This window comes from Ostrinia nubilalis, chromosome 27 (assembly GCF_963855985.1).
Source record: "Ostrinia nubilalis chromosome 27, ilOstNubi1.1, whole genome shotgun sequence".
Classification (NCBI taxonomy): Eukaryota; Metazoa; Arthropoda; class Insecta; order Lepidoptera; family Crambidae; genus Ostrinia; species Ostrinia nubilalis.
Window position 1 is genome coordinate 5,272,798 of NC_087114.1, and position 17,030 is coordinate 5,289,827.

At 34.2% G+C, this 17,030-nt stretch overlaps 1 protein-coding gene across 9 annotated transcripts in view; it reads left to right on the forward strand.

The window, feature by feature from the left end:
• Window positions 1-17,030, forward strand: part of LOC135084997 (probable nuclear hormone receptor HR3) — a 177,367-nt gene that overhangs the window by 93,801 nt on the left and 66,536 nt on the right. For 4 of the 9 annotated variants that reach the window (XM_063979760.1, XM_063979761.1, XM_063979762.1 and 1 more), the window contains exon 1: window positions 7,879-8,072. The exons of the other annotated variants lie outside the window; for them this stretch is intronic. The gene's annotated coding sequence lies outside the window, so the exon portion shown is untranslated. Of the gene's footprint in view, window positions 1-7,878; window positions 8,073-17,030 lie in introns of those variants that run through there. 9 annotated transcript variants of the gene reach the window in all.

Consider the following 17,030-nt stretch of genomic DNA (forward strand, 5'->3'; position numbering starts at 1 on the left):
TTTTTATTACAGGACATGATTCATAAAATGCGCTTGCACGTGACTCAGTTTTAATTTTGGCGCAATAAAAATGATCGTGGAATCAGTGTAATGAGGGCTATCGTTTTAGCGCTCACCAGTTAGCGCCACTGTAGAGTAAGGTCCTGTCACTTGCTAGTAGCGAAGACAGTGGCGCCAACTTGTGAGCGCTAAAGTGGTAGGAGGACTATCGCATTTGCACTCATCAAGATGGCGCCACTGCACTGTAGAGTAAGGTCCTGTCAATCGCCAGGGGTGCCAACTGTTAAGTATAAAAACGATAGCCCTCATTGAATATCGAACGCTTTTGTTTTTAAATCTTTACGAAGAAGTTTAACAACTGGCTGGTTGGAACTTTTTCTTCCTCTTGTTCCCGCCGCTGCAACTACTGTGTAGCCAGGATCTACAGCTTGACCGCCAAAACCCAAGCACCATACAGGCTGGTTATAAATTTTTATTAAATTTTCAAATTGGTCCAGCAGCTTCGGAGCATATTCAATATTAAACAATCAAATCTTTCCTCTTTTTAATATTAATTAGTAAAAAAAAAGTCATAAGTAATTTTATTTTTGCTAATAGGCTTTTATAAAGCACTTAACACGTCCCAGTATTAACTCTACCACTGCTTCGGGAAAATAAATGGGCCAGTGCTGAGAAGAAGCAGCGGCAGCGCTAGAAAATAATGTTCGTTTTCACCATCAATCTCTAATTTTTAAGTGACCCCTATGAAAACAAAATTCCTGTTATGCGTTGCCTATAGTTCATTCAACTTATGATGGTGATTTAGACAGATAAAACGTTTCGTTTTATGTTTCTAACTTTCTACGAATAAAAATATTGAGTTGTAAAAATCAATTACTTTTGTGTGTTTTCATCCTTCCAAAATATCAATCACTAATCTTTCTCAATTAACCTAAACAAGAATTTCTAATTATTTATTAGTTTATTATTTAGAAAAAATTGTGAAAAAATATTAAATGAATTGCTTCTGCGTTAGTCGGAACTTTTGCTCATAGGGATGGGACATAAACAATCGCAATAAATCAGTAATCGGCATGGTGGTCATCTTACCATCGAATCACGATTATTATCTCAGGCAGGTCAAAGCTAAGTCAGTACGTGTGCGTTTGCCTTTGATGACGGTTTTGTTTTATGCGATTTCTCCACGTATTGTTTGTTATTGTTATTTTGATGTTTTATTGAATAAAATGCATATATTTAATTCTTTGTGATTTATTTTGTACCACTAAGAATATTCACGTTTATTCCATTTCCAGATAGTTCAAATTCATAGATACAGGGTGACTGGAACTGAACCCGCCATAGCTAATACGCGTATAGAGGAGGTCATTTGCTAATTATTGAACCTTACTTTCTATGGCTAAAGTTTTATAGTTTAGAAGATATTATGTCAATTTTTATACTTTTTTCAGATTTTTCCGAAATTTGACCTAAAAACTGCTTAATTTTTTTTTCTCGCATGATTTTAACCGATTTTTTTATTTGATACTAATATCGAATAAACCTTTAGTCCAGTAAATCCATACAAAGTTTCTTCAAACATCTCATATTTTCTGCTATACTCCTTTTCATAACTATTTTTGTGTGTTTTTTGAAAAATGAATTTAAAAATAATAATCACATTATGAAGAAAAGAGTTAAAAAAAATTCAAAATCAACTTTGTATGGATAATTTTTGTATTATTACTCCATTTTCTTCCATAAACTTTGAATTTTTGACAAATTTCAATATCTAATTACAACGTGTGATATATCATTGGAAAGAAGAGATGCTAGAGATATTTTTAAGATTATTGGCAATCCATTATCACCATTAATTTTTGTTTCAATCGAATTCGAAGTAGAATTTTTTATCGTGGTTTGTACTTTTGTTAGACTTTAACGGCTCGTAACTAGCTATTCAATCATTATCTGGATCAGAAATTTATTTTATTTGAATAAAGACATATTCGATATTAATATCAAATAAAAAAAACTGTTGAAATCACGCGAGAAAAAAAATTGAAGCTGTTTTTAGGTCTAATTTCAGAAAAATCTGAAAAAAGTATAAAAACTGACATATCTCCTAAACTATAAAACTTTAGCCATAGAAAGTAAGGTTCAATAATTAGCAAACGACCTCCTCTATACGCGTATTAGCTATGGCGGGTTCAGTTCCAGTCACCCTGTATAATTTTGATCAAGATTAAAAATCAAACAAATAAAAGGCGATTAGATTTCTATAGAAAATATTCTCGATTCTAAAAAATATCGATTAGGTTTATAAGGAGCGCCTCACTAAATAGAACTGTCATAATCACCATCTTACGCTGAATGCACTATAGAGGTCACTTAAAAATTAGGGATTAATGGGGAAAACGGACATAAGTCACTACTAATACATTTTGAGTAAAAAAAACTATACGGAACATAGAACCTCTTTTTTTGAAGTTGGTTAAAAAGATACGCTCGATTCGCGTATACAATCGCGAATAGTATTGCACTAGGTCAGTTTTAGCTCACTACATAAATCATACATACATATAGTAACATACTATGTTCTCAGTAATGGACACTCGTTGCTAGGGTATTATTAGATGGGAAGTGTCGTGTTCACATATCTACGTTCGTTTACAATGTGTTTGACTGCAATTTTATTTATAGGAGTCCGTCTAAAATTATATTTTTGTGGATTATTACATTATAATATTTTTATTTATAATGGTTTCTTTTTTATGAGCTGTCAAAGTGCTAATAAAGAGGATTTAAGACACTATTTAGTCAATGACTAGCGGCCGCCCGCGACTTCGTACGCGTGAATCCCATTTTTCCCGCTAATTCCCGTTCCCGTGGGAATTTCGGGAATTCCTTTCTTAGTGCACCTCTACGGTACCTAAGCTACGTCCCTTCCAAATTTCAAGTGCCTACGTTTAGCCGTTTAGGCTGTGCGTTGATCTGTCAGTCAGTCAGTCAGTTTCTCCTTTTATATATTTAGATTTAACGGTAAAACGGTATTAAACAAAAAATAGCTTTTACCAACTCATAATATTGCTCTGTTATATGTTTTCACACATTTTTATGTAAATATCTTTATGATTATTTTTAGATAGAAATAGGAACTAAGTACACAAAACATATTGGCAAAACTTTACAGTCAAAAATGGAAATTTAGTATTACAGTGTTTAAAGCTGAAATATTTTAACATATTAGGTTTTGGCCGTGAACTTGTTGGTTAATGGTGTCAAATACTCAGCTATTCCCATGTTTAGTGATTTCCAAAGTAGGTAGATACTTAATAGTAGTAATTAATAAAGATAATTAACATTCAAATTCATAGAGTTGCAGATAACGCGGCTAAAATTATGACTTTAAAATTTAATGTATTTACGCTGTATTTTATTAATAACATTAATAAACGACTGTATTTGAATTTACAAAATTACTATTTATTATTACTTGAATATAAATTAAATTGTTTATTTATTAAATCTAAAATGCATACGTTCTAAGAGTTTAACGATTGCTGCAATGTTAACAGTAAAACTTAAAAAAAACTTATTTATAGAAAATCTTTTTTCTTTACTGAAATTTAAGCAGAAAGCTACTAACTCTAGAAGCTGAAATTGCGTATTTTTAATTCGCTAAAAACCATTAAATTTTTGGTAATTTTTTGAATTTGGTAATTTAGAAAGAGGGCAACGGAGCAAAAATAAAGTAAAATCAATATCTCTGTTTTGCTCAAGGTCAGCTGGTACAGAATGACTTATGGCATTAAGCTCGCCTTTTTGTACTGAACATTGATGTGTGTGCAATAAAGTCTTTAAATAAATAAATAAAACGGGCAGCAAACTTTAAATAAACAGTTTTTACTTTTATTTGAAAGCCAGTGTAGAGTTGCAAATTTTATTCTTTTTTCGAAAGAGTTTTAAAGTATGTAGTCCAATTACACAAATACAAAAACAAAAGAAGCCTATAGTTTTACTTTTTATTTAGAAGTAGCCAGTGTAGAGTTGCATTTTATTATTTTTTCGAAAGAGTTTTAAAGTACTTGTGTAGCCTTCAAAAGTTTTAAAGTATGTAGTCCAAATACACAAGCAAAAAACAAAAGACTCAAAGGCACACGCCTATTCACAGAAACCGACTTCACTACCCAGAACTTCAAATGTAGAGTGCATTTAATAACTCTAATTGACCTAGCTCGAATAATTTACACCTCACGATCCAAACTAAACTTAGCTTCAAAACAAGTGAATAATTAAGAAAAAACCCGCGACGGAGAAAAGCCTTTGCGCTTCAAAAGCGAGAATTTCCCTTTTCAGCGCTTTTAAAAGGTACCTACTCATTAAGGTAGTGTGGCGCATTCCGCTAAAGATTAGGCCTGTGCATGTGTGAGTGGCTACGAGTGTGTGACGTTTGCGTCACGCTCGTGTGGGTGTGCCGCACACATGCACAAGTTGTGATGTAATACGCGTTGACGCCGTGCAGACATTTTTTATGGGCTCTGACGCAACTTTTTTATAGCCGTAGCGGTGTAAGGTTCCGTTCATATTACATCTGGTTACGTAGGTACTGTGAAAAGTGGCAACTTGCAACTTTTCACAATTTCTTTTTAACATTTTTTAGAGACAAAAACTAACTACTTTACTTAGATATTCATATTGCTGTTTTCTTTTTAAATAAAAAAAATGCTATCGCTCTGGCAATCAATTAGGTTTAAGATTATTCCTATATAAATATTTCTTATAATGATTTATTTTTGTAATCTAATAAATGTCTTTTATTTTTTTACAGGTAAGGAGACAGCTGAGTTTTTAAACAATGCTGCAGCTGTTGTTAATGATATTTATTATCATTCAGTTTCATCGAAAGGTTTGTAATGACAATTATTGATAATTACAAAAATGACCAAATCGACAAATTACTCTTAAAAAAAACAAAAGTTTCAAGCGAAACCATAAACATGACAATAGTCAAAAAGTAGGTCAAATTTTATTGACACAAAAACTCATAAAACGCATTTATTTATTGCAAGTAAGCTTTTAAAAAGCGCTTTTACACGTTTTTCATAGATTTTTCAATTATTTCCATCCTGAAACTTTTAGAAACATAGCAACAAACTATTTTGTTGTACTGCCATATTTGTTTGAATAACTGCAGGGTAGAGTCTAGCAATTAATAGAAAAACTTTACGAGGAAAAACTACGCCCAGTGATAATAGTAGTTCTCGGAAAACACACAAATTCATTCATGATATTCCGTGCTAACGATCGGCCTTCGTTTGTGATCGATCGAGCCTTTACAATAGGCTAGTGTTCTAAAAAAAACTTATTGTCCGTCAATTAAATTATTAAAAAATATCGGACACGTACCTATATTCTTATTTGTCAATCAAACAAGTCATTACGAAGTCATCACGTCACAAAGTGCTACACTTTTAAGCACGCCTTGCCGTCACGGGCTTCTTCTTTTGATCTCTTTCAACTTTCATTAATTTGAAAAAGTGAAAAATTTGTATCGGGTATTTTTTGATAAGTTAACCGACGGACTAATTCAAACTCTTGCATTTTTACCCAGGAAACATTCCTATTTACTAAGACTTTTAAATACAGCATATTACATCAGTGAACTTAGTAATTAATTTTTTTGATTAGTATTTTTGGTGTTATTTTCGAGCTTATTCTAAAAAGGCAGAACAGAATAAACCACCACTCAGAAGAATAGACTGTTTGTAAACATTTAGGTGGCAAATAAAATACTTTACTTTTTACTTTTTTACTCTTCCCGTGGATGTTGTAAGGGGCGACTAAAAAATATGCGAACATCAAGCCTCCCCAACCCGTCTGGCCAGCGTGGGGAGTGTAGGCCAAACCCTTTTTTTGCCTCTGGTTACTTTGAGAGAGAGAGACTACTAATAAGAGACAAAGGTTTTTTCGTAGCTCCCGCTGATCTCTGAAAATTATTTATCAGCCTCATTATTTATATTTTTATTTATTTCTACAATCATAACTGACTGATAATCGTAACTGAAAACAACAATCTCCCGACAACTAAAATTACTTAACAAAATTACGTATAATTACGCGATTAAATCAAGCTATTATCATGCAAGCTTAATTGAATATAAATTTAATTATTCAATTTCAACACTGTTATTAGAATTTAATTTGATTTATTTCTTTTTAGTATTTTTTATTTAAATTGCCGCCAAACCGTCCTACATTCTACATTGCAATTTCAACTTCATTGATCAAAAAATGTTTATAGTAATTAAAAGAAAAACCATGTCGTGTGTAAAGACCCTAATGATGCACGATCAGTACACGCATACAAACATAACAGTAAAGCAAGGCTGCACACATATAAAACAAGGACAGGTCAACGCACTGCGTTACCTTGCATGAGCGAGAGAGACACATACCAACCGTCACTGACAGAAACGAGATAAATATACGTCCCGCGTTTCCGCTTCAGCTATAAGCGAACTAACGGGTGCGACGGGGATGACGCGCTACCGGTAGAAAGAGATGGCTGTATAAATATTATGACTGTTATTTCATTTCCTTCGCGCTGTGATGCAATGGCGATTCACTGTAATATATCTATTCTAAGACAAAGATACCTTAATTTCGAGTGGTTTATTAATTAAAACGTAGTTTGGTCACAGAAATACAATTCATGATCAGCTGTTCACTTAATATCATGACTGTGTAAAACGCCGCTGTTTGCTTAAAATGCGATACAAAATGTATTTTTAGTTTTTGGCGTCCATTATTAAAATTGATTTTCTGTTATTAATAAAGGATGTCCGCAATAAATCTTATGAAATTAATTAAATAAATTCAATAAAAAAAAACATTTTCTACGCAATATCCATCACTGTCGCAAATATGCAGTTAACGCCATCTGTCGCCGAGTAGCGGTACCGCATTGCTGATTTATAGCCTATCATGTTTGTCCCCATTTTCGGCGTCTCATTACTCGACAAACAACGATACATTAGGTACAAAAAAGCAACTCCGAGAAAACACTGGCGTCAAATAGGGTTTTGTCCTCGTGTTTCAAGGAAAATCGATTAAAAACTCCGGCTACGCATGCCCTAGTTTTACTTCTGCGAAAATACCATCTTTTGTGGACATTTTCAGCGTGGCCCATAAAATGTCGGAAAAAATCGGTAGGCAGTGCGCGCCAAACCACGTGTCATTGAACCCTGTCAAAAAGCAGACCAGCTGCCAACGGCTCTCGGAAAAATAAACTTTAACGCCAGCCATTAACGTCCAAGTTTCGCCCTAGCAATCTTTCAAAAGAGTCCTATTTCGAAAACCACTCCTGCACACTTACGATCTTTCGTTCGTAATTCAAAAAATGTAAAGACGCGCACACATGAACACCTCGACTCAAAGAAGTGGTGGCTATGTACAAAGAAAGTACGGGCTTTCCCTGTGTTGCGTTACACAATCTCAGTTACCGTTCGCTCGTCCCTTTCCAACGCATACAACATACTATCCCCCTCTCCCTCCCCTAGACTGTTATGTAATAACGGTTGTTGTGATTTAGCCGCGTAACATTTTTCTCTTGGAACCGCTACATAGCCCACGAGATTTTTAATCTGCAATTTTAATCGTCAGAGTTCTGATTAAAAATTTTAGTTGTCAGTCCGTTGGCCTTTGCGGTACTGAATTCTTGGTAGTTTTTATTTTTTTTGGAAAATTCGAAAAAAGAATAAAATGCACACAGTCACGTGTGTTGGAGTCAGTGTAGGCCTATAAATAAACACAGCATGTGTCTGTCAAAGCGTATGCACCTCAACGCCGACATACGTGCATGAACAGGCGGCGGGGATGTGTGCGTAGGCTCGCTGGTGTGCCTGAGCCTGCTCATTTCCTAGTTGCTCCCCCGATGGCCCGCTTGCAACATCACGATGTGAGCGGGTCCTTACGTTTCGGCGCGCATTTTCAAAATTAGAATTACGTTTAAAAATTCTGTGTTGTGCTGTGTTGAGTGTCGATTGTTTTGTGTTCTATATTTAAACATGGATTTATTTTTGGAATGCCAGGTTTGATGTTTAATAAACTACTTTTTTAAATGGGCTTGGCACTACTCGGCTATTGCGTTAAGTTACGCGTGTGACGTAACGTTATAACATTACCGTTATTTAACAAGAGCGATACTTTCTTCGGGTTGAAAACTCTACGTATAATTTTTATAGTGTTTCTTAATTGCTCAATTAGTGCTGCGGAGTCGTTTCGCATGTGAAATTCGCCTCATTTGCATCGTTAACTGTGAATGTAGCTGTATTCGGATGTGAGCGGCGAGAATTACCGGTAATTCCAACTAGATATGTCATAATTGATGCTGCTTTTTTATAACCGCAGTAAAGTTTATGATTTTCGCAATTAGCTGTGTGCAAATATTAATTTACGTGACTTTCAGCGCGTTAAACTCCTGTGCTTATTTAATCTGAAATAATTGGGATACTTAGTATTTTTGAAATTGTACTACATACCTTTAAATTAGGTAAAGAGGTTTTAATTAGGATAGTTTACAGTAGTTAATAAACTTACTTGATTGGTGAATAGAATATTAAAATCTTTAAATAATAACCAATATCAATGAATGTGTATTTTTACATTATTGAAGTTAAAAACCTTATAGTAACAACGAATTCCGGTATTTATTGTTTAGATAGTAAATCATCAACTGCACATGACACGCCCATTCCAACGAAGGCATTTTTAAATGCATTAATGCAAGAGCTTTTACGAAAATTTCTTTTAAAGTAATACCTACTTTGAATTCTCTGTTACAAGACTATTTCTTACTATTCATTAGAAAAGACTCTCTTTATTAGTCTTAAAACTTAGATTACGTGACTTATTGATAAACTAAGTTCCGACTCCTAGTTCATAATACCTAATTAATACTTTCCTGATGATATTATTATCAACTGTTGCCACCTAAATTTTTTTGACAAAGTCATACAATATGCTTTCTACAATTTTCAAATAGCCTTATCAATATTATGGAGTTCCTGATAGAGTTATTATTAAACAAACAAGACTGGCGTCACCTAACCGCATACCTTTTAAGTTTTACCACATTTTATTGAGCGAAATAGATAAAAACTGACACAACAACATAGGATTTCTTTTGAAAAGATATCGGTGCAGGAAGATATCGGTATTTGGCGAGAAGTCCATAAAAGCAATGTGTTTGCTCATGAAAAATGGAATTATTTGACTTTAAATTTGTCATAGATAAGTATTATCGATGTGGTCACTAGTATGTTCAATTGGTGTGTCCTGATTCCCCGTATTTTCTGAATATAACCAAAGATGTCTAGTGCAGAGAAAATAAATAAATATCTAGTCTTTTTCGTTACATTTTACATTGACTGCTAAATTACTGGCAACTCAGAATAAAAGCTAGTGAAAACCAGCAGACCAAAGCATAAAATTTCAATATCATTAAACATACACTCCCCTTTTCTTGCTTGAAGCTTTAGAGCAAGTTTTCAATGCGTTCACAGCCCCTTCAAAACCCAACAATGCCATAGAGAAAATACATGTTTCCAGCCACGTGGCTCATGAAAAATAGGTCAGCCTTTTCAAATAACGCCGTCCCTCTCCCACTGTACGTTTTCAGCGATGGGGTGAGGGGGATGGGTAACAGATAGGGATGTCCCCCTAGTGTAGATAATGAACGTTTTCAAATTGGTCATTCTGATTAGACGGTTTTGGGCGTGAAAATAATAGTGGAAAATGCATAGAACCACAATTTATACAAATTGGTGTTAGTAATTTCAGCAATAGTGTTAAAAAAGAGACAATTTATCACTGCATTCTAGCATTATTTAATTTTGTGATTCCTAAATTGAAGGATTCACAAAACCCCGAGACTTAAAAATGATACAATTGATCACTGTCGTCGTCGTCGTCGTTTCAGCCGAAAGACGTCCACTGCTGGACAAAGGCCTCCCCCAAGGATTTCCACAGGCAGGCCTCCCACTAGGTGGACCGACGATCTGGTGAAGGTCGCGGGAAGTACCTGGATGCAAGCGGCGCAGGACCGGTCTTTGTGGAAATCCTTGTGATCACTGTATTCTAGCATAATTTTGTGATTTCTAAATTGTAGGAGAACATCTAGAACTATTGCTCGAAACAAACGATTCATCAGTCAGTCTTTATTATTTAGAAATGCAAGAAAGGAGTACCATTTCTAGAATCCAACGAACACTTATAGGGCTTTCCCAGATACCTAGATAGTTCGCGTTCGCGATGACCCACGCTGGCACAGTCGCCAGCATCGGTTGGCGGGACGCCAAACCTCTTGTCATAGTTGTTTGAATCGTATGACATGGTTTAACGACCTCCAACGATCTAATATCATAGAAACATGCTTGCTGAGACCTAATTTTTATTAGACTCTAATACTCTAACCGATAGCTAAAAACACTTTGCAACATCAAAAAAAGGCTTCAAATGCTTCAATTTACTGATGACAGCACATCAATCAAGCTATGCACTGTGATATAGTATGTCGTTGTAATACAGGCTATTTTGCAAACTGTACCTAATTGTTAGAAGATAACACGATTTTTAATAGAGTGGAAATTGCTGGAAATACTCATTTGTTGGGTAGCTTACTTTCAGTCTAGATTGTCATTGTTTCATTTGTATTTCATGGCTCAACCATGCATCCATGTTCTGAATCGATTTGAATTTGGCAACAGTTTGAGACTTTCTTATTCCTACATCTTCTTTCTTACTACAACTGAAGTAACTTTTGAACTGAATTTCTCAAAGGTTTCTCTGACTCTTTCAGACCTCAGGTAAACTTAAGATTACTTTACAAAAAGATTCAACAGTAAAATCAAAATCAAAATTATGTTTAGTTGTATAGACTAATTAAATTAGTACTTACAAATCGTCAAATGCTCTTAAGGAGCCTATACATGTCTCATTCTGTTTTCCCTACCAGCCTTTGAGACAAACATTTGGCAAGTGCTGAGAAGAAGCGCCGCAACAAACTCAGTAGAATCTAAAAGAAGCAATTACAAATTGAACTATGTAATTCCGTTTTAGAGCATCTTCGGTCGGGGTCAGACCTATTCACCGGCGTTAAAATCGCGCGTGCTGCCTCCAAAATATGTAATTGGTCCAAAACCGAATTGACCCCAAACTTGAACGCAATGTAGGTGACCCAGCTAGGTGGCTGGGGTCTCGTCTGACCTCTGCGACCTTGCTCTTTCGAGGCCAGAGTTGATAATTTTGTTTCTGGAGGTCCCTTCTGTTTACTTGTCATGTTACTCCTGAGAAGTTTTCAACTTTTGTGGCATTAACCTTAATTTTTGAGTTCCCAACACTAATAACGCTACTTTATAGAGAAACTTTGCGTTAGATATCTTAATTTTATCACAGAAATGTCAAGTTTTGTTCATCAAACTTCAAGATCTTTTTAAAACAGCGAATTCAACTAATTTATTGTGGTGCACAAAATCAGAGACAGATAGATATTCCACTATGTGCACTACACGTCACAAAACTCTGCTACGGAAAAGCACAATGTAATTATAATACAGTGTGAGTCACGTTAAAGTGTACATATGAAAATAGATAAAACTAGACCTATTTTTATCGACAAAAAAGAGGTCAAAAATTTTTTGAGATTTTTTTTTTTATTTTTTATAGAATTTTTTTTCTTCCAATTACTTATTGTAAAGAAAACGTAATAACTTTTAAACTAAGCGGTATATCCTGATAAAATAAAAACAGTAATAATGCTAAATAACAGGCGATACTGAAAAAATACATAAAATACCCAGAAAATGCCAACAAATAATAAAAAACGAGACTTTTTGAAAAAAATCTGCTTAAAAATTCGTATTTTTTTGGTTATTTGATAAATTTCTCAAAAAAAAATGCCCCTATAACAGGTAGTTTTTATTTGTATTATTCTCTATCGTATTATCTTTGTAAAACCAAAAATCGCATGTCTCTATCCCTATCACAACATTTGCTATGATCGTTTGAACAAAGGCCTGCCACAACATTATTCTCCGCTACAGGTAGAGACAATTTTAATTTTAACTAAAATGCTTATTTTACTACGAAATCTTTTGTTTTTATTTGAAATCTAACTTGTCTTTATCAAAATTACAAATCTAGAGCCATTTTCAGTTTCGTTCTTAACGAAGCGTTGAATGGCGCGCCCGGAGAGGCTTAGTTCAAACAATCATTGCAAACGTTGTGATAGGGATAGAGACATGCGATTTTTGGTATTACGAAGGTAATATGATAGAGAATAATAAAAAGTAATAAAAACCACCGGTTATAGGGGCATTTTTTGGAAAAATTTATCAAATAACCAAAAAAACACGAATTTTTAAGCAGATTTTTTACAAAAAGTATTATTTTTTATTATTTGTTGGCCTTTTTTGTGTATTTTATGTATTTTTTTAGTATCGCCTGTTATTTAGCATTATTACTGTTTTTATTTTATCAGGATATACCGCTTAGTTTAAAAGTTATTACGTTTTCTTTACAATAAGTAATTGGAAGAAAAAAAATTCGATAATTTTTTTTAAAAAAAACTCAAAAATTTTTTGACCTCTTTTTTGTCGATAAAAATAGTTCTAGTTTCATCTATTTTCATATGTACACTTTAACGTGACTCACACTGTATATTATTGACAGTATTCATCACTTTTAATCTGAAATGTCATGTAAATTGCATAGTCAGCAATTCGATGTATTGGTCCAAATAAGCATCGTAGCTGTAGGTAGACAATAAAATTTCAACCCATTTCAATACTATAAAGGTACGTCTAAAGATTATTTTGCAAGGCGAATGCTTAAGCTTAAGCCCCCTCAAACTGAGGGTCCGGTGACCTTGGGGCTTTTAAGGGGTTCTGCAAACAACAGATGTACTCTCTGAGATAATATTTCGAGCTCTCAATGGCGTTTAGGGAGTCTTGAAAATGCTCAAAAGTGTAAAAATCATGTTGCTAAGCCAAAAGAAAAGGAATTTTACGTTACTTTTCGAAATATACCTATTTATTTCATACTTGAAACTAGGTAGCCATTTTTTTACATAAATCGGTGGTGTATTTGTGTATGCAAACTACAAATTAATATTGTACCAATATTATTATCAAAATACAAAAACTTAATAATTTTCATTAGTTTAAAATCTTATTTAAAAGTTAAAAAAATAATTCAAAGAAAAACACAATCCTTTTAAGTTAATGCATGCAAGCTTTACAATTTCTGCCGCACAAACAAAGCGCCACCTAGTAGCTGGTAGCCGAACTAGCGAGCGGCGACAACCTTCCCGCGTTTTGTAACAAGCAGCTATTTCGTAACATGTCAATGTTATTTTATGTAAACTACAAACTGGTATGTTTATGTAAGTTAAGTAACTAACATTTAGCAGGTTTTGAAGCACTTTACTTGGCGATCATTAGATATTATTCTAAGCAGCTAGTATTATTCAATATTAGATAATCTGTGCACACGAGCTTGGTAAAGATATTAAACTTGATTTATACATGTTTATAAATCCATTAATAGCTTCTGTGACCTTTAAATTTTAGTTAATGTTAATTAAAACCAAAAGAACCCGAAAAACCAAGCACTTGTTTTCACTGGGTTGTTAGTGTAAAAACTCGTCAAGAGATGGCGCTAAACGCTATCCACCGACTGGGCCACTGACCGGAATTATTATGTCATACATTTTTATCACTATTTTATTTATGTGGAACTAATCGTTCAACGACCGATTGCATTATTTTTCCTGCGTTACTTATTACACTGTTTGTTTCAATACTTACGATATAAAACACCGTAATCATGTTTACAAATCAAAAGAGTTGTTTTTTCTGTAAAAAAAAGTTTTATTTTTCTTAGCCACACATATTGAGCAGTATTGCGACAATTTTCTGATATAAAAGAACTCGTAACATTTTAGAGACTTCAACTCATGACCGAAGTCCTGGGTTGGATTCCCTAATAGACACAAATTGAACTTTAAGAGATTGCTCTGAGTTTAGGTAGATGACATTGCAGGCTTGAATTTAATTAATTTTATTTAAGTAAGGTAACCGACGCGTCGGTTTATTTAAGCTAAGTCAGTGGTGCCCGTGGTGACTTATAGTCTAATACAGATTCAGTACCTCTAGTAGGAAAAACTTTCGAGTTCGTTTCGTTGCGTATTCAAAGTGTCATCGAAAAATTTTGTATGAAAAATTAAACAGCGCCCCCTATATTATAGCCGCCCTAGGGGGCGCTGTTTAATTTTTCATACAAAATTTTTCGATGACACTTTGAATACGCAACGAAACGAACTCGAAAGTTTTTCCTACTAGAGGTATAGGTGTACCAGAATCTCATGGCAAATAGGGAAAATAAACTTTGTTGAGAGCAATACTGGGGAAATTGGAATAAACGATCTTGATACTATTTAATTTTTTACTTTTATGACTTTAATATTAATGAACATGAAGTACGAATATACATTTTAGGTAGGTATGAGTATGAAGAATGTTGTTATAAATATTATAAATAAATCGTATATTACTTAATCTTAAAGTAACTAATTTTATTATGCACCATACTTTTAATTAACTTATCACTTCATTCAGAACTAGAAAACGATTCTAAGAACTCCACTTGCATTTCTTGTTCTTCAATAGATGATCAAGATAAAGAGGTATTGTAAATAAATTGCTCTTCCAGCATTTCAATGGAGAAGTTCCTGATGTTAAAAACACTATATTTCTCTGAATGGGATTAAAATATATACCAAAACTAAAAAGACGGTGAAGTTTTTTTTAAAATCGATCTAGAAATGTCTGGGAAATTAACTATTTAAATTACCTACATACTTATTTTAGCGTGGAATTGGAACAGGCGGTGCCGTTCTTTTTGTATAAATGGCCAGGTCTGGGATATTTAAAAAAAGGTTACAAAATTTTACTAAGAGAGAATCTTGAGTGACTTAAAAAAATTGAAATAGATTTAAAAAAATATGGATCTGTCAACAGCACTGGATCAGGGGTGATTTACTGTTTGTACCCCAAATGACTGTCGTGCGTGAATACACCGATCAAAACGGCGTGAATAGTTATGCGCAACTTTCTTTCACAATTATTATTAGTTTTACTTACATTATTTTATTTCAAGTTTATTTAAAAGAAAAAAATTGGAAATTTCTCCATTATTCAATCTTGCTTGATGAAATCTTTTTCAATTTTCTTTACATGGTCATAACATTTTGACCATTCCTCTGCACCAATTTGTGAGATATACCTGAAAACATCGATAAAGCAGCTATTAAGTAAGAATAAAAAAACATAACCCTCCTTCTGACGCAGTTGGGTAATAAGCTAAATGTATCAAACATTTCAGTCCAACTCACTGTCAACTCGACGGCGTGTTTAGAATCAAAGATTGACTTTGAATTATGCCTTATTTTACAATTCACATTGAAAACAATATGACTTACTTGAACTTTTTCGACTTTTTCACAAAAATAACAAATAGTCAAGAAGAGATTACAAAATTTTTGCAGCGACTGACAGATTTCATAATTTTCTTTGACAGGTGACAATTAAACCATAGACAATTGCCATATGAAAAACACACTTTTCCAATATTTTTGTTTGCCATGAGATTCTGGTACACCTATACTGAACTCGGTTATTTCAGGTGTCACAATAGAAGTTAGTGACAGTAAGATTATAGTAATTTTAACAAATCCAAATCTATTGTATTTTGACGATTCATAAACTTCTTAAAGGTAGCAGAAAGGCGCTGGATGCAGGCCGCTACCAACCGGGCGATGTGGAAATCATTGGGGGTGGCCTATGTTCAGCAGTGGACGTCCTGTGGCTGAAATGATGATGATGATTGTATTTGAAAACTGCTAGAATATAATTAAAGAAACTTATTCTTCTTTGAAGTGAAAGATCAAGCTCCTTTTACATAAAAGGAGTCGTTTATTCCTATTCCTACTTATGCAAAATATGAAACAAAAGCCTGGCTGTCTGTTACTTGTCTGGCCGTTATCTGGACTAGGCATGACGTCATAGACAAAAACAACCGATAAAGATTCGGCTTTGTGACCGATTGTGTTAAGGTATAGGCACACCAAGCTATGCAGTTAGGCAGGCACACAGGTGTAAACTGCTTGGCACTAAGTAGTCTTAATCCAGTACTGTATAAGGAGATAATATAATACAACAAAAATGTCTGTCGCCTGTACACAGTCTGACGATTTTATCAAATAAAAGAATCATCATCATCATCATTTCAGCCACAGGACGTCCACTGCTGAACATAGGCCTCCCCCAATGATTTCCATATCGCGCGGTTGGTAGCGGGCCTTCTTCCTGCGACCTTGTTTGTCGCCTGTACAGTCAGATGATTTTATGAAATAAATGAAGATAGGTCGTCGTGGTCTGAAAGTGGTCAATACGTCCTTTATAATACACTGGCTTTTCGAGGGTTTTAAGAACGAAGACTAAAACCAGAAATCAATAGGAATCTGTTGAACTTGGGAAATTCAGAGTTTTAGGCAATTCATTAATTAACTGACTGACTTTTGAATCAATTGAAAAAATGGTTATAATATTCTAGAACTGAAACTGGACAGTAAAATGCAGGCCGGAAAAACACAGCTTCTTTTTATATCATTAAATTAGCTCCAATACTAACGCCCGTATTCACAAACATTACTATGTGGTCTCACAGTGCGCGTGGACGCACAGGGTGACACAGGAACCAATCACGATCTCTATTCAACGCTATGCGTTCGATTTTCTGCTTCACTTAAGCAAGCATCGTTTGTGAATACGGGCGTAAGTGCTTACTCATTATAAACATGTCACAACATGAAATAAGAATTCTTTCATCATAACCGCAAATTCTAGAAGTAAAAAAAAAGTATGACATAGCAAAACATCAATGCGTCACGCGTTTATAGTAAGTAAGATAAGGTCGCGCGGGTCGTTCAA